This window comes from Rhinopithecus roxellana, chromosome 4 (assembly GCF_007565055.1).
Source record: "Rhinopithecus roxellana isolate Shanxi Qingling chromosome 4, ASM756505v1, whole genome shotgun sequence".
Lineage (NCBI taxonomy): Eukaryota > Metazoa > Chordata > Mammalia > Primates > Cercopithecidae > Rhinopithecus > Rhinopithecus roxellana.
In genome coordinates this window covers 5,911,237-5,934,884 of record NC_044552.1, presented here as the reverse complement: position 1 = coordinate 5,934,884, position 23,648 = coordinate 5,911,237, and positions in this window count along the sequence as shown.

The window sequence follows — 23,648 nt, the reverse complement described above, 5'->3', positions numbered from 1 at the left end:
CGCAATTCAGCATGGCTGGGGAGACCTCAGGAAACTTACAATCATGGTGGAAGAGGAAGCAAACATGTCCTTCTTCACATGGCAGCAGCAAGAAGTGCTGAGCAAAAGGTGGAAAGCCCCTTATAAAATCATCAGATCTTGTCAGAATTAACTCCCTGTCATGAGAAAAGGATAGGGGAAACCGCCCCCATGATTCAATTATCTCCACCTGGTCCCTCCCACAACATGTGGGGATTGTGGGAACTACAATTCAAGATGAGATTCGGGTGGGGACACAGCCAAATGATATCAGGTGGTACAGAACACTAGAACTTCTTCCTTTTCAAATTTTTTATCTTTTATTTTTACTGAGTCAAGTTTTTTTTTTCCTGAATTTTCCTCCCCCTTTGCCCATTTTTCCTTCTGTAGTAATACCAGATTGTCTGCAGTCTCTTTCATAGAAGAAATTTTCCAACATTTGAACACATCAATCACGTGGATTCTCAATATCTCTTCACATGACATGCTCCCAGGCTCCTTCACTACTTGCCAGTACTATTACCTTCCATTTACTGAGCACTCACTGTGTGCTAGCCAACATGTTAAGCACCGGACAGACATCATCCTGTTTAATCTTCAGAATGACGCTGTGAAATAAATATTGTTACCTCCATTTCAGTGATGAGGAAACTCAGGTCCAGAGAATTAAGGAACCTGCCCAAAGACACACTGCTGGCAAATAGCAGAAGTAGGATTTCAACATGTGTTTGTACATGTGTTTATTGAATGGTCCAAATGTGCTGGAGTGTGAACACGAAATACTTTTATCTTTCTCTGAGTCCTTGTCTCCAGACTGTACTATGTTGACCCTCCCTTTCTTATTGGCAGATTGATTCCCTACAGGACTCACGAGCAGATCTCATAATTTCTGGGCAGGTTCCACACCTTGGAGTAGGAATCAGTTAGGGTTGTTCTTGGCTGCAACTAACAAACTACTAGCAGTGGCTTAAGCACTGAAGAACTTAATGATATCACAGGTGACCTGGGTAGGGAAGGGCCCTGGTCTACTCTACAGCTCTTCCAGTCTCTCTCACCTTGGAGTCCAAAGGCGTGGCCTTTCTTTGGAACACCTTTTCTCTCTCCCATTTCTGGGCTCAGCTCCTTTGCGGTGAAGGATTAGAAAGGATAAACGTCTCTTACTCAATGACCTATGGATGCAGTCCCCTTTTTGCTTTTTGTCTCTGCTTTTCTTGCTGCCATGGACTGGCCTTTGAGGTCAGGTGGGTGGCAGGATCTGAATGCTGGCTCTCTTGAGCTACATGCATGTTTTTTGTTTTGTTTTGTTTTTTAGAGTCAGGAATGCCCCTCCAGGGAACAATTCTCTGATACGGGAGAGTGGGATCAGCTTGTCCATGTGCACTCTTCCTTAGTGCCTGCCATCACCTCTACAACCAGGCTTTTTGCTTCTTGGGCTGACTTTCTTTCTTTCTTTTTTTTTTTTTTTTTTTTTTTTTGAGACGGAGTCTCGCTCTGCCGCCCAGGCTGGAGTGCAATGGCCGGATCTCAGCTTACTGCAAGCTCCGCCTCCGGGTTCCCGCCATTCTCCTGCCTCAGCTCCCAAGTAGCTGGGACTACAGGCGCCTGCCACCTCGCCCGGCTAGTTTTTTGTATTTTTTAGTAGAGACGGGGTTTCGCCGTGTTAGCCAGGATGGTCTCGATCTCCTGACCTCGTGATCCGCCCGTCTCGGCCTCCCAAAGTGTTGGGATTACAGGCTTGAGCGACCGCGCCCGGCCTTTTTTTTTTTCTTTTTGAGACAGAGTCTCACTCTTGTCACCCAGGCTGGAGTGCAATGGCGCAATGACGCGATCTCTGCTCACAGCAACCTCCACCTCCCAGGTTCAAGCAATTCTTGTGCCTCAGCCTCCTTGGTAGCTGAGACTACAGGTGCGTGCCACCATGTCCGGCTAATTTTTGTATTTGTATTTGTATTTGTATTTTATTTTATTTATTTTTTTTTATTTTTGTATTTTTAGTAGAGATGGAGTTTTGCCATGCTGGCCAGGTTGGTCTTTTGACTTAAGGTGATCTGCCCGCCTCAGCCTCCCAAAGTGCTGGAATTATAGGTGTGAGCCACCATGCCTGGCCTCTAAATTTTCAAGTCAAAAGAATTCAAGTACGTTTCCTCACTGTTGACCTTTTTAAAATTAATTTACAGGGGTTCAGTATTGCTCCTTTTAATAAATGACCGCTCACTTGAGGGCACATATTGTTAGGAATACTTTTGGCTGTAAGTAACATAACGAATAAGTAGCAGCTGATGCCGCGAAGTATTGAATTATCTCACTTACCAAGAAGTTTGGGGGTGGACATTTCCAAATTTGGTGCAGCAGCTCAAAAACGGCTTCAAGGACACTTCAAGGACACTTCCTATTGTTCTGCTCTGCTGTTCCAAGCGTGTTGCTTTTTCGTGCTAAGCTGTGCTGCTTCATGGTTGCCAGATAATACAACAGCTCCGGACATTGTGACTACATTGAAGGTAGGAACCAAGTGGAGGGGTGGCAAAATCTTTTCTTCTTATCAGAGGTCCTTTTTAAGGGAGATAAAATGTATTTCCTATAATCCCTGTTCCCCCAAGGAGCAAATATTTAGCTAGAACTGGGTTATATAGCTACTGTGACTGAAAAGTAGGTTGGCAAGGCAAATTTCTGAGGTTTCTATCCTTTATAATTTGAGGCAGGTAAGGAACAAACAGGCAGAGAATGGTTTTGAACTAGGAAGCCAACAGCATCTGTTATAGTGGGGATGTTTGATGGAGGGGAAAAAAAGTAATTTTACCTTTCCACTTTTCTGGTGATCTGTTTTGATACAATTAAGTGGTTGGAGAAGCAAGAATTTCTTTTAAACTGTGATTTAGGCTTATAATTTTAGGGCTGAAATATTTATTTTTATGATATTTTCAGCATATAGCATAAGCAAATCATATACACTTTTCCTCTAATATAAAAAACACTGACAGCAATGTCTCATTTGTTTGCTTCCTGGTTTTTAATTACACACATAAAAGTCAACTTCCAGGCAGGGTGCAAATTAGAAAATCTAGCCAGCCCATGAGCTTCAAGCCTGAATTCCTTTCCCCTTCTCTTAAGTGCTGTCCAGATCTGAACACCTCCTAGAGAGAAGAGGGAATGCTGAGTTCAGGCTTCTTCCAGGAATAACGAAATACACTTGGAGGTGGCCATACTCATGGGGCCTGCATATTTTGGGAGAAGTGTTTTCCTCATTGCATGAATGAAGATAAAACAGTCAAGTAACACATTCTGAGTGCCAGTCCCGTGGACCCTTATTCCAAGATAGGAAAAAAAAAAAAAAAGAAGAAGAAATAAAGAGGTTTGTTATTCCCTAGTAAAAGCTCACTATCTTGGGAACGTATCCATTTCCCAGGAGGCATTAGAAATGTAATAGAGGCCAGGCACGGTGGCTCACGCCTGTAATCCCAGCACTTTGGGAAGCCGAGGCGGGTGGATTACGAGGTCAGGAGATCCAGACTATCCTGGCTAACACGGTGAACCCCCATCTCTACTAAAAATACAAAAAAATGAGCCAGGCGTGGTGGCTGGCGCCTGTAGTCCCAGCTACTCAGGAGGCTGAGGCAGGAGAATGGCGTGAACCCAGTAGGCAGAGCTTGCAGTGAGCCGAGATTGCGCCACTGCACTCCAGTCTGGGTGACAGAACAAGACTCCCTCTCAAAAAAAAAAAAGAAAAGAAATCTGTAGTAGAGGGCAGGTGCGGTGGCTCACGTCTGTAATCCCAGCACTTTGGGAGGCTGAGGTGGGAGGATCACTTGAGCTCAGGAGTTCCAGACCAGCCTGGGAAACGTGGCAAAATGCCATCTGTACAAAAAATTGAAAAAATTAGCTGGGCATGGTGGTGTACGCCAGTAGCCCCAGCTACATGGGAGGCTGAGGTGGGAGAATCGATTGAGCTCAGGAGGTTGAGGCTGCAGTGAGCCAAGATCATGCCACAGCACTACAGTCTGGACGACAGAGAGACCCTGTCTCAATAAAATAAAATAAAATAAAAATAAAAAAGGAAAATCTGCTGCAGAAATGCTCTGGGCTGTGGTGCCTGACAAATTGGGACCTCAGACAGTGTCTGGTTTCCTCCTCCAGCCCCAGCCTAACCCTGTAGGTGGCAGAGGTGTTAAATAAGCATGCGAGTCTGAGAAAGTAGACAGCAGAGATATCCCTAGGGAAAGTGAGGATGGGACCTGGTGGGGGAAGAAACAGGAGAGAGGCAGAGGAAGTTTGTGTTCATCAGTCTGGGAGAAATTAACCACAATCTCTTTTTCCCCCTGCTCTATTGCCTTGGGAAACTCATAGCCTGCCACCTGTGGAACAAACAGCAGTACCCATCCCGTGCTGTGGACATGGGGTAGGGATAACATCAGGGAGACAGTGGAACTGGCTGATCTGTCCACTAATGAGCATTCCTTCCTCTCTTGCTCCCGCTCCACACCCTGAGCAGTAGATGATTACAATCGGGGGAAATTTATCGTGAAGAGCAATGCCTGGGATGAAGAACAAAAAGCTTGTCTGAAGGTCAGGATTGTGCTGAAGTGGGGAAAGTGAACAAGGAGTGTGTGTGTGTGTGTGTGTCTGTGTGTCTGTGTGTGTAGGAGACAGTGGTGAAACAAACTCAGATGATGATTCAGGGGTCTTTCTGCCTTGTCCTGGGCCTTGTCCTTGCCTTTCTTAAATCTAACAAGAGTGCCACATGCAAGGGCCTCCCACAGGATCCACATTTCTGGGCAACGTAGGGCTGTGGAGAAAATGAGCTGAGGGACATCTGGGGAGCATGGCACAGTGAGCGACAGCATGCAAAGCAAGCAGATAATGAGTGCTCACCAAATGCCTTTGTGCTCATCTGCCATGTTCCAGCCTCCCTTGCAGTTGGGTTGGGGGCCACTTGGCTAGTTCTAGCTAATGGGATGTGTGTAGAAGTGAGTTCTCTGTGTTTTATTTTGTTTTTGCTACTATTTTTGTGACTTGCAGTGAAGAACTTTAAGACAGTGCAGTTGTAATATGAAGCAGTCTGGGTCACAGTTGCTAGAGAGTAAGGAAAGTCATGTGACTGTGAGTGAGAAATAAAAATTTGTTATGTAAGCCACTGAAATTTCCAGGATTGCTCGTTACTGCAGTGTAATACAGATGTATTACTATAGGAACCAGAAATAATCACATAGACCAAGAATTTAAAATAAGCACAAAAAGAACGTCAAAGAAGTGAGTGGATATTTCTGATGATGCAGAGATAAGAAGTTATAAAGGAACACATGCTGGAGATACTGATTATATTAAAAATGATGGTTAAAATCAACCTGAGTGATGGGATACATAGTGGAAAGTATATACAGTAGTTGAAGAATTGATTAATAAGCTGCAATATCAGATCAAGAAACACCCCCAGAAGGCAACACACAGTGTGGATAGAAAATGAGGGGAAAAAGTTAAAACAAAACAAAACAAAAGAGGGGCAATACAGGTGATTTCTGATCATGAACTATGAATTGACTACAAGGAACTTTATAAAAAACAGAAAAAAGAGAAAGTAAACACAGAACTGGCCTCACCAGATCTGTGTTCTGGCCCTGACTCTGATGCTAACTTGCTGTGTATCTTGGGCAAATCATTCAGCCCTTTGAAGCTAAATGTCCTTAATCTGAAAACCCTTACACAGTAAGAATGGTTTGGTGGAAAGAGTTAGACAGCATGGGACTGAATTTTTTTTTTTTTTTTTTTTTTTTTTTTTTGAGGCAGGGTCTCACTGTTGCCCAGGCTGGAGTGCAGTGGCGTGATCATGGCTTGTGGCTCACCAGTGTCAACTTCCTTGGGCTCAGGTGATCCTCCCACCTCAGCCTCCCAGGTAGCTGGGACTACAGGTGTGTGCCACCTTGCTCAGCTAATTTTTTGTATTTTTTTTTTTTTTTTTTGGTAGAGATGAGGTCTTGAACTCCTGGGCTTAAGAAATCTACCCGCCTCAGCCTCCCAAAGTGATTATAGGCATAAGCCACCTCTCCTGGCCCTGGGAATAAATCTTAACTTTGTCACTACCTTGGTCTACTTCTGACTCTCTTAGAATATTAATTTCTTTTATGTCAACTGAAAGTAATATACCTATCTAGTATCTAGTATGTTCCTGGCATGCAGCAGATACCTTACTATACTTCCCATTTCCTTCATTTTAGGAAAATTCTAAGACTAAAATTAAGATTCTTGTTCAACACAGCACTCTCACAGGTGAAGACACTGAAAAAACAGAGAAATGAAATAACTGGCAGAATGAATATTCACCAAGGAGGTGTCTGCCTCGTGGCTGGTATTCAATTCTCTTGATGTGGAAATTGTTGATTTCCCCAATGATCACTTCTTGCTCTCTTGCGAAGCTAAGCTTAGTCATAAGAAGAATCTATCTTCTTTTGTGGAAATCTTATTTTTCATAAATTATTCAGTCTCTCATTCAGCCTAATGAAGTAGTTGAATTTCACAGAAACCGTGTGAGAGATGAGTGGTTGCTCCAGAGCAGCAGAAAAGCTGGTGGCAGTGGGTTAGAACATGCATTTCCTCAACACGAAGCCAAGGGTCAAGTGAAATAAAAATGTAAATACATTTATATGTCTGACCAGTGATAAAAAAAAGTTGTTCTTTTTAATATCTCATCAACATCAATGATTGCATTATTTTCTGTTGCAAATGTAGTAAGTGGTTAATTTGAAAGTATAAAAATGTGTAAGGAAGAAAAACAACCAAGAGTGATACCATTTAAACAATATTACTCAGTGCTGGTAAATTTCTTTCTATTTTCTTTTCCATTAAGATATTTACCAAGCATATTTGAATATATAATTTTATATTTTGCCATTTATCCTTAACATTATAACAGAGGCATTTTATGTTATTTCATAGTCTTCTTTACCATTGAGATATTTACCAAGCATATTTAAATATTTAATTTTATATTTTACCACTTATTCTTAACATTATAACTTAAGCATTTCATGTTATTTCATAGTCACAATATTAACACAATATTCAATGACTGTATAATATTTTATCGAGAATGGCAGTTTAACTCTTCTCCTAATCATTTGGTTTGCTTCCAACTTTTTGCATTATATTAGTAATGTAACAAATATCTTTATGAGTAAAGTTTTTTTGTATTAAATCTTACTGGGCTAAAGAATATAAACATTTGTAAGGCTTGTGATACACAGTACTTCTCCAAAAGGATCATGTTCAGTTTACATATAAAGTGTCATTTTAAACTTTCAGTTTAATTATTAATTCTCATTTTAAATGTATTTATTATACTTATTTATATTTAAAACAAAATAAATCAAGCATTTCTTAAATTACAGATCATTGTCAACATTTTACATGGTGCAGAGATGTATAGTTTAAAGTAAGGCTGGGCGCGGTGGCTCATGCCTGTAATCCCAGCACTTTGGGAGGCTGAGGCAGGCGGATCATTTGAGGTGAGGAGTTAGAGACCAGCCTGACCACATGGTGAAACTAAAATACTAAAATACAAAAATTAGCCGGGTGTGGTGATGGGCGCCTGTAATCTCAGCTACTCGGGAGGCTGAGCCAGGAGATTCGCTTGAACCCAGGAGGCGGAGGTTGCGGTAAGCCAAGAACGCACCACTGCACTCCAGCCTGGGTGACAGAGTAAAACTCTGTCTCAAAGAAAAAAAGGATGCACAAAAAAAGTGAAATTGTCCCATAATGTTATTTCCCAATGTAATTAGTTTGTAGTTTATTGTATATTCTTCCAGAATTTTTGATATGCACATACTGACATTTATTGCAGTCATTCTCTGTATTAAAAACACGCATGGCGTTTTGCATCTTGTTTTTTTTTTTTCCGTTTATTGTGATGTCTTTGACATCTTGTCACATTGGCATATGTAGATTTACCTCATTCTTTTTAATAGCTGTATGGTATGAACATAGCACAATTTTTTTATCCCATCTTCTTTGATGGACACTTGGGCTCGTTCCAAGTTTTTTCCTGTTACAGACAATACTGCAATGAGAGTTCTTGTATATATGGTGTAATGAGCATTTACTGCTGTGAAAATGTGACTTTGGAAATAATTGTTGGCAAGATGATTCTCTCTCAGCGTGCTGAAACATACAATATTGAAACATCATTTCAAATTTTAAATTTGAATTGAGTCATTGTCATTAAAACCAGGTTAAAATCACAATGATCTTTTCTTCTTATATAGGCATGAATCCTCTTGCTCCAGATGGGACATAAAGCTCCTTAAATTGAAATTCATTGCACGGGGGCTCTGATGGCCCTTAACAGATGGAAGAACAATCTCATTTGGGTGGTTATGTAATTCAGTGATTATCATGGAACCGTTCAGATACCATCAGACAGAAGGTGGACAGAGTGAGGCTCTCTGGCAAAGGCAGGTGCCATGGCTATAGATTCACTATACTTGTTTCTCTGCATTTATTTGCATCAATAAGACCAGAATCAAAATCCGAGCAGTATAACATGATATGGTCTAATGACCAACTTTGGAATCTCAGAAATCAAACATTGGGATGCCAATTGGAATTCAACTAGTTTCTAGTTAAACAACCTTGAGAGGGTTGTTCCATCTCTCTGAAAGCCTCATTTTTACAAGTATGCCAGACAATGCCTCTAGGGGGAGGGTATAATATTAATATTCATTCAATAGATATTAGTTGAGGATTATGTGGCAAGAACTTTTCTACGTTCTAGAAATACAACCGTCAGTAACATAGATGAGAATCTATTTTTATTTTTCTCAAAGGTGACATTGTTACCTGCCTTAACTGAAAGTAATCAACTGATCTGCTTGGATTTAGCCAACTAAGTTTAGCCTTTATGCATTGCATTTTCTTGGTAATGCAGGCTTGCACCAAGACGGACTATTTAGCCAAATTAAAAGACACTGTTTGAGTTTATCTATTCAACAAAGTACTGTTTCTCCTGTCTTATATTATGGCTAAATTTAGAACTCATCATTTCCACACACACTGAAACAAACCAGCCCTCCTTCCTTTCTTTCCTTCCTTCCTTCCTTCCTTTCCTTCCTTCCTTCCTTCCTTCCTTCCTTCCTTCCTTCCTTCCTTCCTTCCTTCCTTCCTTCCTTCCTTCCTTCCTTCCTTCCTTCCTTCTTTCCTCCCTCCCTCCCTCCCTCCCTCCTTCCCTCCCTCCCTCCTTCCCTCCCTCCCTCCTTCCCTCCTTCCTCCCTTCCTCCCTCCCTGCCTTCCTCCCTTCCTCCCTCCCTGTCTTCCTCCCTTCCTCCCTCCCTGCCTTCCTCCTGCAACAATGCCCAGAACAAGCATCTAGAACAGCAACTGGCACATAGTAGGTACCAAATAAATTTGACCGACTAGATTTCTACAAATATTTATTGTCTAAATTTCATGCAATAGAATGGCTGTGGGGTATGCAAAGATAAATAAAATATAATTTCTACTTTCTAAAAGCTCATGCCTAGTTAAGAGATAAAGTTATATCAACCAAAAGTATGCTGAATGCTTTAAGCATTATGTGCACTGGTCATCTACTTCCATATTTCCAAGTTAAGTTGCCATTTTCTCTCTTCATTGTTCTATTCAACCTACCCTACACTTTATCTAAATTTATCTAAAATTGGCACACCAGATAAATCAAACAACTTTGTGTGTGTGTGTTGGTGAGTCAGAGATTACATTTTGTATCCCTTTCTAGAGAGTGTTTATAGGCAGCATTGGTAAATGTTTTATTCTTGTTTGCAAAGCTGGTATAAATATTTCAGGACACAATTGAGCTTTTCTCATTAAAGCCCATTTTTCTGTCTCTATATGCAGAAGTTTCTAGCTGTGGAGAGAAAATACTATTTAAAATAATTGTGAAGATCCTAATTCTACAGCAGCTGTGACAAACGGACCTTTTCTGCTCTATTAGGTTTTGATGAGCTTATTTTTAGTTAAAACAGTAACTTTGTTACTAAAAAACTCTTAATTTCATCTCTTTTTTCAAAATTTGCTCCCAGTTAAAGTCTATACTGAGCTTGAAATCAGAATCCATTTATTTTTCAAACCAGTAGCACAATCTGAATCACAGTTCTCAGTTAGATTTGATATTTATAGTAGGGTTTCTAGATATCCTAAAGCTTCCTTCTGATATTTCTGCAAATTAGGAAAAACAGTGTGAATAAACAACAAGCTACTTTCTGTGGAACGACATTTAAATGTAATGCAGGAATGGATGTGTGAAATTTTAATTTCCCCTTAGGTCACTTTTAGTTTTCTACCTATAGATGGCAGCAAGTGACCAGGCAGCTAAAGCCCCGGGCCTTTCAGCCAGTCTTTATCAGCCAGTGCATCTGTTGTAAAGCCACAGGAAAGGGAAAGCCATGGCTGAGAACAGATCCCATCTCTGGAGAATGTTTCATTCAGTCGTCTTAGATGGCTCTTCTCTTCAGATGTGGAGAACTTTGCTGTGTTTGGATTCTTCTTCTGAGGCTTAGGAGAAGTGTCCTCGTAGCACTGAAGGAATGGTTAAGGCCCATCAGAAAGGGCATGAGGCTGAGGGCTTCTCTGAACTGCTCAGTGCCTTCTGCCTTGGCTTCTTTATCTTTGAGCATGATGGAATGGAAATTCCACTGAAAATTCAGCCTTGCCTACATGGTCCCTAGGAGTCTGGAGTTCCTCGCTCTTGTTTTTCAACCTCTCAGCAAATTGTATTCTTGGGCAGCTCGTATCTTGAGTCCTGCTGTGCACCCTTGGCCCCATGGGGTTGGAGGGTCAACCTGCAGGAGACTTTAAACAGGATAACCTAAGGTAGGCATAAACTGGTTGACAGGTATACATACATTTATTTTGTGTTTATTATTTCTTTAGCACCGTGCCAAATACTTTATATACATCATCCTATTGCTCCTCACAAGACCTCTACAAACTAATTATGAATCTCATTTGGTCAATGAGGAAATAAAAGTAGATTAATTTGTTCAAAGTCACAAACCCAGTGTAAACGGCTTTAGCTACTTTAAGGAAGCTGCTTCTTAGAACGTGCTAAGACTTGGATCACATTATCAGCCAGTAGGTACAGATTACTACCGTGTGCATAATGAGTGATACACATGTTCCATAACCTTGAAGACTTTACAGTGAGAGGTTCTACACATAGGATAAAGATAGAAAGCAGCAGAAGAATTTAAGAAATTCAAGTTATGATAATTGGAACTTCTGGAAGACCCTGGGCTAAAAGGGATGTCTTAGGGTTTTCAGGTTTTCATAGAAATGAAAGAAGCCAGAATAGAAATGGAAGCTAAACAGGGGCCTGATCAAATTCAAGATAGAATATCCTACTCTTCCAGTTTCCCTTGGAGTGGTGTAACATCAAGAACTTGGCTAAGCATTATCCTCAGCAAACTAACACAGGAACAGAAAACCAAACATCGCATGTTCTCACTCATAAGTGGGGCTGAACAATGAGAACACATGGGCATAGGGAGGGGAACAACACACACTGGGGCCTGTATGGTAGGGGGCGGGGAGAGGGAGAGCACAGAAAAAAGAGCTAATACATGCTGGGCTTAATACTTAGGTGATGGGTTGATAGGTGCAGCAAACTACCATGGCACACATTTACCTATGTAACAAACCTGCACATCCTGCACATGTACCCTGGAACTTAAAATAAAATAAAAAGAACTTGGCTAATAGCTCCACATTGTAAGGACCAAGATGTAGTGAACTGGATCCTCAAACTCTCATGGAAATCTAGGATCTGGATCTACTCTGGGTGTCTCTGGCTGTATAAAGTCTCCTGAAGCAACAGAAATAGATTGTTTATAAGAATCCAAAGCTCACAAATGGCCAATAAGCACATGCAAAAATGCTCAACATCATCAGTCACTGGGGAAATGCAAATCGAAACCAAAATGAGGTACTACTTCACACCAACTAAGATGGCTAGAATCAGAAAGTCAGAAAACAAATGTTGGTAAAGATGTAGAAAATTGGAACCCTCATACGCTGCTCGTGAGAATGAAAAATAATGCAGCCAGTTTGGAAAACAGTCTAGTGGTTCCTCAAATGATTTAACGTAGAATTACCTATGAAATTCTATTTCTAGGTTTATACCCCAAGAAAATGAAAAACCAGGTCCACACAAAACTTGTACATGACTGTTCATAGCAGGATTACTCATAATAGCTAAAATGTGGGAACGACCCAAATGTCCATCAACTGATAAATGGGTATATTCATACAATGTAATGCATGAAGTACTGATTCACACTACAGCACATATGAACCTTGAAAACATGATGCTGAGTGAAAGAAGCCAGCCACAAGAGACCATATATTGTATCATTCCATTTATATGAAATCTCCAGAGTATGCAAATCTGTAGACACGGAAAGCAGATTAGTGATTGCCTCGGGCTGGGGACAAAGTGTAGGAGGATCAGAAGGTGATAGCTTAAGGGTATAGGGTATTTTTTTGAGGTGATAAACACGTTCTGAAATTGATTGTGCTAATGGTTTTCCAACTCTGTAAATATACTGAAAACCATTGAGTTATACACTTAAAGTGAGTGAATTGTGTAGCATTTGAATTATATCTCGAGAAAGCTATTTTTAAAAAAAGAATCCATAATCAGCTACAGCTACTTATGTAGAACTTATTTGCCAGGTAGTATTCTAAGCACTTTGCATATGTTAACTCTTTAAATCTTCAACACAATCTCACCAGGTAGGTAATTTAATCTTGCCCATTTTACAGATGGAAAAACCAAGACACAGGGGTATGAAGATTTCTTCGTACCTAAGCCTGGGTATGGTATTATAATTACTGGGTATGGTATTATAATTACCATGATAATTGCCTAAGATTTCTTAGTTTACAAGAAAGGCCACATTAAAATCTCTTGTGTAAAACTGGAGGGACTTCAGAAATTCTGCTCCTAATCATAGGCCATACTGCTTGTGAGAGAGGAGATCTGCGCGTGCGATTACCTAGTTAAACCCCCTTCATGTTATATATGGAAAAACAAGGCAGGCTTAGGGTGGAGCTGCCACAGAGCCAAGGCTACTGCACCTGGTTTGAGATTCGGTGGTATCATGTTAGCTAGGCGCTAAAGGATTAGCCAGGACAAACTCAGAGGCATCCACTTACACAGGGGATCATTTTTTCCTAGAATTTACTATTATTATTTTCGAACCTGGGAGATGAGTCAGGTCAAAATTCACAGATGGTGGTGGTGGGGCTGTTAAAAAGAAGAAAATGAGGGTGCAGGCAATAAAATTGATTGGGGATTTGGGAGTTTATAGAAGTAAAGTGAAATAATATGCAAGCATGTCCATGAAATATTGCCTGTTTCATTTTTCATTATGTATTATCAGAAGATTTCAAGGGACCTAAATCTGCAGAAAGATCTTGCTTGAAGTCAGAATGGTTCTTTTTCTGTGAGAAACTATTAGGTGTTCCACACTCCTCTTCTGTGTCACGGTTGTGTCTAAGGAGGAAGGGAGTGGATCCCAGGCTATGGAGAAAGATGGGGAAGTAGAAACAAGCCTTGGCATTCTATTAAGTGACTTAAAGTTACAGAGTATCAAAGAAAGCCTGAATTAGCAAATGATCACATTCTCTACCATTGTTTCTCCTTGTAGTTATCTTTTTTCTTCTTTTTTTATTTTTGTGAGACAGAGTCTTGCTCTGTTACCCAGGCTGGAGTGCAGTGGCACGACCTCAGCTCACTGCAACCTCCACCTCCCGGGTTCAAGCAATTCTCCTGCCTTAGCCTCCTGAGTAGCTGGGATTACAGGTGCCCGCCACCATGCCTGGATAATTTTGTATTTTTAGTAGAGATGGGGTTTTTCCATGTTGGCGAGGCTGGTCTTGAACTCCTGGCCTCACGTGATCAGCCCACCTCAGCCTGCCAAAGTGCTGGGATTACAGGCGTGAGCCACTGCACCTGACCAGTAGTTATCCTTCTTGAAACGTTATCTTCCCTAAATCAGCTTTCCACAACTGTCCTCGGTCAGCATTTGTGCTCCTCCTGTCTCTTTACAGTATTGGCAGCTAGTTTGCCCCGAGGTCCTCTGAGTTTTCTTTGAGGCTGAGCTATCTTTCTGTACCCTGGCATTTCAGTCATCCTTAAATTGCTCAATTGCGCTGTTCATTCCCACTGCAGTCTCTTAAATGGCTCAAAATGGAGCACAGCTTCAAAGAGCAGTCTGATATTTGTAGTCTTACATGTGATTTGTAACCTTGAAGGCTTCCCATGGAGGAATTTATATATCTGTGGGCAATGTTAGATTACAACATGTTCAAAAAGAACATTGCAGTAAACGTGTGAACGCCAAGACATGGGGGATGAGTAAATCCATGCAAAAGTAAATAAAATAAATTTGAGGTGAGAAAGAACAACACAAAAACGAAGGACACGAGGAGGCACACTGTGAAGCAGTGATAAGAGATAAATGACAGCTGTAGTCAGGCTAGCAGGAAGTGATAAAGGTTGGGTGACTCAGTTTGAATGAATGAAAGCTGATGGTGATGGACAGATTGAGAGGAATTTTCCCACAAGTCAGGACAAGCCTCCATGTCAAATAATTATACATAAGCCCCTATTTAATTTAGCAGTCAACATGAAAACAATGAATGATGATAGCCTTTCAGCTTAATTTAGGTGAATATAAGATAAGTGTTTTCGGTAACTGTGTATAAAAATTTCCAGCACAATGAAACAAGCTACAGCTTAAATCAAGTGGACAATCCTGGTCTTTTAGATTCAACCTTTCGTCATGATCCCTGTTGATGATGATGATGATGATAATGATACCAATAGTAGGTTATTATTGTTATATGACTGGGTTTGGATTCATTTACATAGGAAATTCTTTATTCATTCGCTCATAAAAGTGCTTACTGTTTATAAGAACCTTCTTGGCATTGAACTAGATGGAGAGCAGAAGCAAGCATTTGGCAGGTGTTGCTCAAAAACCGTTTCCTTTTTCATAGTCTTAGAAGTCCTTTTTTTTTTTTTTTAAACTGCCAGTGTGTCCAGCCCCAGGGAATGATTTGATTGGCCCATGCCAATCATAGTTTCAGAAATTCCCTTTGACTATGATTGGCTCAGGGATGAGCACATGACCCATTCAATATATTGAGACTTCAGCCACTGAGGGTTTCTGGGAAAAATGTTGCTCCCTGATTAAAGGGAGTAGGATGATGAGACATGCATTTTGTCACCTTCCGTTTCCTTCTGTTTGGATGTATTTGTGTGAAGACATGAAGTTCGCAGCCATGCCAGCCATTTTGTTCTTGTAAGGGAAGCTCCTGCCAACCAACTGGGAAAACAGAGCAGAGATCACAAGAGCCCAGCCTTTGCTGACACCACGAGCTGCTGGAATCGCCTACCTCTGGGTGTCTTGTTTTGTGAAATAAACACCTATCATTTGGACTGCTTTTATTCAGTTATTTCCCTCCTCCTAGTTAAAAGCATCCTACCTGACAGGAGAACTTTAATAATTTAACATTTGCTGCCACAAGCGTGAAAACAACCAGTGCATCCATCTGAGGTTTGTCCTCACGTCCCCTGAGGCGAGCTGGCTTTCTTCTCCCCAGCACTTCAGTCATCTTAGTCATCTGATTTTGTGCACATGCATTACAGTTTTACAAATAAAGTCCCTGAAGAGAAAAACAAAACCAAATTAAAAGTTTGCTTAAGCAAACTGATCCTGTAAAATCCTTTTGGAGTAAAAGCTGAGGAGACAAATGTGTCTCCAGTACTAGGGTGTTCAGGACTGTTAAACAGGGCAAAAGTCCAAGAAAGGAAAAAGACCTTCCCACAAAAGAAGCATCCATGAGTAATTAGGGATTGGGGAAAGGAAGCTCAGACTGCAATTCCAAAGCTGTGCTTTTGTGCCAATAAGAGTGCTTTCGGAGCAATGAGGCAAGTTAATTTCCAGGCCACATTTTATAAACGGACATCTCTTCAGTTTGCCTTAACCCCAAAACAAACAAAACCCCAAACAACCAACCACCACTTCCCATACAAAATAGAAAGACAAAACAAACCTTTGATGTGCACGTTCACTTGTCAGCTAAACATAATGCCACAGCAGTGACCCCTGATGGAATTTACACCTGGGGTGGGAATTCTATGTCGAACAAAATACTTAACTCATTAATTCAGCAAAATAACTGCCAAGGGAGGGCGAGACGCCACACTAGGGGCTACATGGGATTTGTTCTTGACATATGCAAATGCCACTTGAGCACAAAATGTAAGGTTGTAAGCTCTGCAAGAGAGATACAAGGTTATACACTACAGGTGATGACAGATGAGACAGAATCCATACCACCCAAAGAATGAGACATTGTTTCCTGCCAGTGAGGGCATTTGAAGTGAGCATTGAAGGGTGGGTACTATTTGAATCTGGGAGAGTGGGAGAAAAACGGCACTCCAAAGGTGAATGAACATGTTGTTACAGAAGAATACTGTATCTTAGTTTAGCCAGGGCATGAAGACAATATAATGGGTGTTACAATGGGAAAAACAGAGACAGCAAAAGAGTTGGGTAAGATTGTCGTTCTGTAGGCAATGGGGAGTCATGGGGTATTTAGGGGCAAGGCATGACATGTTCAAAGCTATGTGAAGGTTAAGCCAGCAGCAAAGAGTGGGATGACCAAAGATGGGAGAGATGGAAGACCACATGACCAGTTAAGAAACTATTAGGATATTTCAGATAAATACAGAAAGTCCTTACTAGGATAGTGGAAATGAAAGGGAGTAGGAAGGTCAATCTGAAACCTGAATATGGAGTTGATAGGATGCAGCAAATGGCTAGAGCCAGGAGAGAAGTTTCACCCTGGCTTGCATCTGTAGTATGAGTTTCTGAAAGAACAGGGTACACTTCCAGACTAAAGATTTGTTTTCATTAAAATCAAACAGTTCTAGTGAATGTCTTTTCTGTTAAATAAGTTAACTGAAGCCCCTTGTGAGTCTAAGGTCTCCATCAGCCAAATCAACAGGCAGCTTTGGGGGATTCCTGGCCCCCTGCCTGTCTCTGGCAAGCTGTCATTGATGAGGCTAACAATGGTGCTGGTCTTGGCGACACTGTGTATCTGTCCATGGAAACCAGGACTGAAACCAACAGGCCTGTTAACTTCCAATATACTTCATTATTAATCACACGGGCTTTTAAATTTGCTAAACTCATTTGAATGCAGTTTCATAAATAATGCCAGAGAGCCTGCAAGAAAGGGTGTGTGCATATGTGTGGTCACCAACGGATAAAGTCCCAGCTTCTCAGTGCGCAGGACGAGGGAACCCTCAGGCCAGCACAAGAATGACAGCATAAGCATTGAGAGTTCCAAGGGGAGGTAAAATCTGGGAGGAAGCAGTGCCATATTCTGGTCACCAGTGAGGTCTTGGTAACCGGGAAACCATTTTTCCAGGGTTAGATTTTACTATTCTGGATTTTAATGTTACTAAAGAAAATGACTTTTCTGCACACAGGTCCATACCATCTGGGGCCTTGCTACTGGCTTGGTGTCATTTCCTGCCATCAGCCCATGAACACCCTGAATTCTGTCCCTGTGGAATTGAGGCTCAGAACTTGATATGCTGGCTCAGTGTCTCCACGCCTTGCATTTGTTGCTTCCTCTACATGGAATGACCTCCCTTCTTCTGTTGCCTCAGAGGACAGTGCCAACATTACCTTCTTAATACCCTGCAGGGCCCCAAGCATGATCTTCAGCGGTTACGCAGCACATACCACCTAGGCTGTTATTTACTGTCACCCTTTCCTTATCTGCAGACAGCCTTTCCTCAGGGCTGGGGCCACCCGTTATTCATCTCTGGATCTCTGGCCCAGCCCAGAGATCGTACAGAGAAGGAAGAAGGAAGGCAGCACATAATATTGCATGAAGAAATAAAATCTTTGAATTGGCCAAGGTTCATCAACAGGTAGTAAGTTAGCATCTCACATGATGGATTTTCCTTCTCTTGACATACCTGTTCTAACATTTACAAACCTATAGCTCTTCTTATTAGAGGCTGACCTAGTTCACACATTCCCTGGCCTTCATCCAGCCCTTCTGCTCACTTAGACTCCTATGTGTGTTCTGGTTCAGCCCTTTTGTTGGTATGAAAAAGAAGTCACTCAAAGGATATTTTTTAAAAAAGTTATTTTAAGGACATGGCTATTTTATAGCATCCGAGGGCAGGAAAGAAATGAAAGCTGGCTCCCTGTGAACTAGAACTGGGCACTGGGAAGCTGTCTGTTTGCACTTCGTCAGGTGTTTACTGAGTGATCATTGTACCTGGTGCTGTTCTAGAAGCTGAGTTGTCAGCGTGAAAAAAACAGGCAAGTCCCCTTGGACTCACATTCTAGAGGGTGTGGTGGCAGAGGAGGGCAATACACATGGGAAGCATCATGACAATGTCAGAAAATGGTAAATATTTTGAAGACAATAAAAGAGGGCAATGTGATAATGAGAAACTAAGGGCTATTTCAGATTAGGTTGTCAGGAAAGTTCTCTTTGAGTAGGTAACATTTGAGTGGAAAGCTGAGAGCTGAGAGGCACAAGTCTTGTGAGACAGTCTTGTGAGAAGCTGGGAGGAAAAGCATTCCAGGCTGGGGAACAAACAGAAGGGCAGAGGGCCCAGAAAGGAATGCATCTGATGAGTTCCAAGACCAGAAAGAAAGAAAGCCTACCCTTTGTGACTCATAGGAGCCACAAAGCTCTTGTCTCTGTTTCTCTCTTTTTTTTGAGACAGAGTTTCACTCTTGTTGCCCAGGCTGGAGTACAATGGCATGATCTTGGTACACTGCAACCTCTGCCTCCCGGGTTCAAGCGATTCTCCTGCCTCAGTCTCCTGAGTAGCTGGGATTACAGGCATGTGCCACCACGCTCAGCTAATTTTTGTATTTTTAGTAGAGATGGGGTTTCACGATGTTAGTCAGGCTGGTCTCGAACTCCTGACCTCAGGAGATCCACCTGCCTCAGCCTCTCTGTTTCTGTCTTTGCAGTTGCTTATCTTCCCCCTACCCAGGGATCAGTACAGTGGTTAGTCTTAGTCATGTATCATGACATCTCAGCTATATCCACTTCTACCAACAGATCCCAGTCTCTTCTTTCAGGAAAGATCATCAAATTGGCTCAGCCTTTCTCTCATAACACAGAATCCTTCATGGAAGGCCAGAAACCTGTGAGGGATTCTTGGTGCTTTCCTATCCCTTATGTCTTGGAGGAGGCCCCTTACCGAGTCCTCTCTGTTCTTCCTCCAAAATGCTTCTTTAGAGTTTTTACCTCTCTCCATCTCCACCGCTACACACTTTGACCCCGTCCCATCCACTATTTTCTTTTACCTAACCTCCTGAACTATTCTGCTCATGGGTCTTCTTGACTTCATCTTGCTCCCCACAAATCCACTCTCCATAAAATAGAGTGGTCTTTAAACCATTAATTAGGGGGAAGGTCGCATTCATGGTGGTGGTGCATATTTGGGGTGAATTTCTTAGACTCTACCTCCTTGTTGGGCAATCTGATACATCTACAGGGAAACAGAAGTGAGGTGTCTCTGATGGGAGGGTTTGGTTTTGTGAATGGTACAGAGGCAGAGGCCACCCCTTGAGCCTATTGTTTTGGGCCTCACTGTCAGTTTGCTTTGGTTATGTGACCTTAATCTTGTGCCATTTCTAATAACTTGCTCTTCCTCTCCCTCAGCTTCCCTACTTACTTTGCTGACTGCTTATTTCTTTTTGGTCATTGACTAATATTTGTTGATCTGTTTCTGCTCACTAGAATAGGTTCTTCCTAGGAGCCACATCTACAAATGTTAAAATCTTCCCTGAGCTCCCTGTCAAGGGTTAGTTGATTTAGCAAATAATAATACAGGATGCCCAGTTAGATTTGAATTTCAGATGGTTTAGTGTCCTTATGTTCCAAATATTGCGTGAATTGTACTTCATCTGGCAACTCTACTCTCCCCCTTTCTAGATCCACCCCACCCCAGTGAGCAGAGCTTGTTCCAGATCTTCATTCTGGCCTAATCTGCCACATCTGGCTGCAGTTTACAAGCCTGTGTCTGGGTATTTCCTGTGATCTGTAGCTATCCAGCAAAGCAAGGTACACTCTCAACTGGGTGGCCAGGTGTCAGTGGAAAATGCTGTGTTGCATCTTTCCCTTGACACACTGAGTACCTCATCCATGAAGAAACTGTCTGGTCACAACACCCTTGGCTTGCCTTTGATGATGTAGACTTCTTCATTTATAATGTTCAAAAGATCTAGTCACAAAGAGGGCCTTTAAAATAGTTTTACTATTATAATGATGTGTACCATATACAAATTTCCTTTGATAACCCTTCTAGTCTCTCACTCCAATAGTATTGCAACATTAGTCTCAAAGAGCCTTTGATCAGTGAGCTTTACTGAACGATCTAATTCTTTCCTGGAGATAAGAACAGACCTCACCACTCTCATTTTATAGATGAGGAAACTAGAAACAAATCATTTCCATTCTGCTAAGAGCTAATTTGCAGCTGTGTCAGAGATCAATAAGTGAGTAAACAGATAATGAAATTTAAAACAGATACTATTGGAACTAGGTCATATTCTGACACATTTTTGCCACTGAGATGAGATAAACTGTGAGTGTGGGGAAGGTGGGATGTGGAGGGGCCGTGAAAAGAGATGTCTCTACTTAATGACCCAAGAAAAGAAATGATATCTTTACACTAACTCTCTAAATACAACATTTTTCAAGATAGCCAAAAGTTAATTTATTTAAAACAAAATTTACTTAAAATCAGGGTAAAGTATATAAAAAGTTTACTTTCATCTGATCTTATCAATATCAAATTATACGTTCAGTTGAGATATTATGTTGGATCTCTCTGTAGAGAGCTCTTGGCAGAGAACTGCAATGTATTAGTTGCTTTCTTTTCTTTTCTTTTGCTAAAATTCGATGACCTGCAGTTTTTTAACTCTCTGTTTCCATGCCGTTTTCCCCTTTGTTAACAACATATATATTTTTAAATGACCTATACAATAAACACAAGGGCATAAGAAATGATGAATAAGACAGTGCTTCTCAATCCCATTTACTTTTGGCTGTATTTTCCAAGATTCTCAGAGGATACACTTCTGCAAACAGTGGCAACTACTGATGTGCCAGATAGTTTGGTGGTTAAATGTATCACCACTATCAAGTATTGACAAAATTTTTCACAATACATGGTTTAGTAGCAAGGGTATTTCAAAATTTATCTTATCTTTGTGGAATGGACCGAAATGAGAAGATAGTCTCCTTTGCTTCTATAAGCAATTATGGGACTGTTTGGCACTGATAAGAAAGCTGGGTGTTCTTTAATTTCTTTATTGCTAAAGCCAGTAGGGTAGACCATAGTCTTTGTAAACCAAGGCATCATACACAGAACTAATTTCAAGTTGAGTAGAATTCTTGTCATTTGGCTGAATCTTTAATTTCTCGAAGAGATTCACGTATGATTAAGGAATTGAGAAGGTTAATTAGGCACCCCTTGGAGCCTTTGAAACAAATTTGATTTAAACTCCCCACTATGGCCACAGGTTGTTGAATTTGAGGGACCGACATAACTCCTTGGAACAAGGATGTTCAAACCACTTAGGAGCAGTGTATTAAAAAGTACATTTTTCTCTACTTACAGGTATATCTTAGTCAATATTTGCCTTTTAGAGCAGATTTGCCCAGTACCCTAAGGGGGGCTATTAGGAAGATAGGAAATTGTGAGTTCTAAGTTTCTGGCTTCTATAGACTCAGCTGAGATGTATTTTTCTTTTTCAACCCTTCTAAATGGCTGGGGCTAGGTTTTTCCAGTCAAATTCAAAAGCTATCCATGAAGAAAACTAATTTTAAGACATAAACAAGTATTTTAACAAAAAATCTAAGACATAAACAAGTATTTTTAAATGTGTTTTGAATGCATTGGTATCACCTCATTAAACAATGTCAGAACATGGCCAGAAGGCAGGGGTTGAAGGAGTTGTTGCTTAATGAGATAGTAATGAGCAAACATCGAAGCTTGCATTTTCCTTCTGCTTATTCCAAAATGCATGACTTACTGGGATAAGATAATTGAGCTCAAGCTCTTAAATAATTTTAAGATATTTCTTAGGATAGTTGCTTTTCTTTTAGTGTTTGATTGTGTCAAGAAGTAAAGGTTAAGAAATGTTCTTTTCCCCTTTATTGAAGCTGTAGGATGTAGTGGTTAATAGTCTGGTAATTCTGCTACTAAATAACTGTGCAACCTTGGACACAGTGTGCAATAAATGCCAGTTATGATTATGATGTATAATTGAGGAAAAAATAAGGATTTGGATAGACAAATTTCAAGTTAGGGAATAGGAAAATTCTTTTACAAATGCTTTAGTAGGGATGTATTATTTACTTTAAATATTAGAAATTTGACTACAATGAACTGACTTTAAACCACTTGATAACATTTGCTGCATTTTGTTAAACCTAAAAAATTTAATATTTATCAAAATGAAATTATTATAGATGCTGATCTGGTTATTGAAATTTCTGGTTTATTTTACTAACTTGAATCAATATCTCTTTAATTTTGATAACTTTACAGTCAGTTTAAGGATAAAGAGAATGAACTTTTGATGTCTCAATTACAGTTCCAATCAGACCATTTAAAGGAAGATGAGAGATTTATCTATATATATAGATGAAAGATTTATATATACGTGTATAGACTAACTTGAATTGAAGGTTAATAGAATAAGTGAGAGCTGGCCAGGCACGGTGGCTCACTCCAGCACTTTGAGAGGCCGAGGTGGGTGGATCATGAGGTCAGGAGATTGAGACCATCCTGGCTAACATAGTGAAATCCCATTTCTACTAAAAATACAAAAAATTAGCTGGGCATGGTGGCACGCGCCTGTAGTCCCAGCTACTCGGGAGGCTGAGACAGGAGAATTGCTTGAACCAGGAGGCGGAGGTTGCAGTGAGCTGAGATCATGCCACTGCACTCCAGCCTAGGCAACAGAGTGTGACTCCATCTCAAAAAAAAAAAAAAAAAAAAAAAAGTGAGAGACCCAGCAAAGTATAATAATAAAAGTAATAATAGTTAATATTTATTCAATTTATTCAGCATTGTACACAATCAGGTATCTACTTTTTACAACTCAAGGAGGTAAGTACTATTATACTATTATAATCCCCATTTTATAGGTAAGGAAACTGAGGGACAGATGTATTAAATTGCTTGCTGAGGTCATGTAGTTGATAAACAGAGCTGGGATTCAGGTCCAGGTAATCTGACTTTAGTGTCTGTGCTAAAATCTTTCTAAAATATAAACGCATAAGCTAATGCTTGCGTATAATAGTATTCTAATAAGTTGAAATTATTTAACAGAAATTGCCATACTGTGGCATATTTATAAGTTGGGGAGCATTAATGAGGTAATTACATTTTCACTGAAGGTTAAGAAGAATAGCTACCTTTAGATTTCTTAATGATATTTTGCTATAAACACTAATTCTAAAACAGAGCTGTCCAAAATGTCAACATATATAATTTAAAAATTTCTAATAATCATGTTAAAAAAGTGAAAAGGAACAAATGT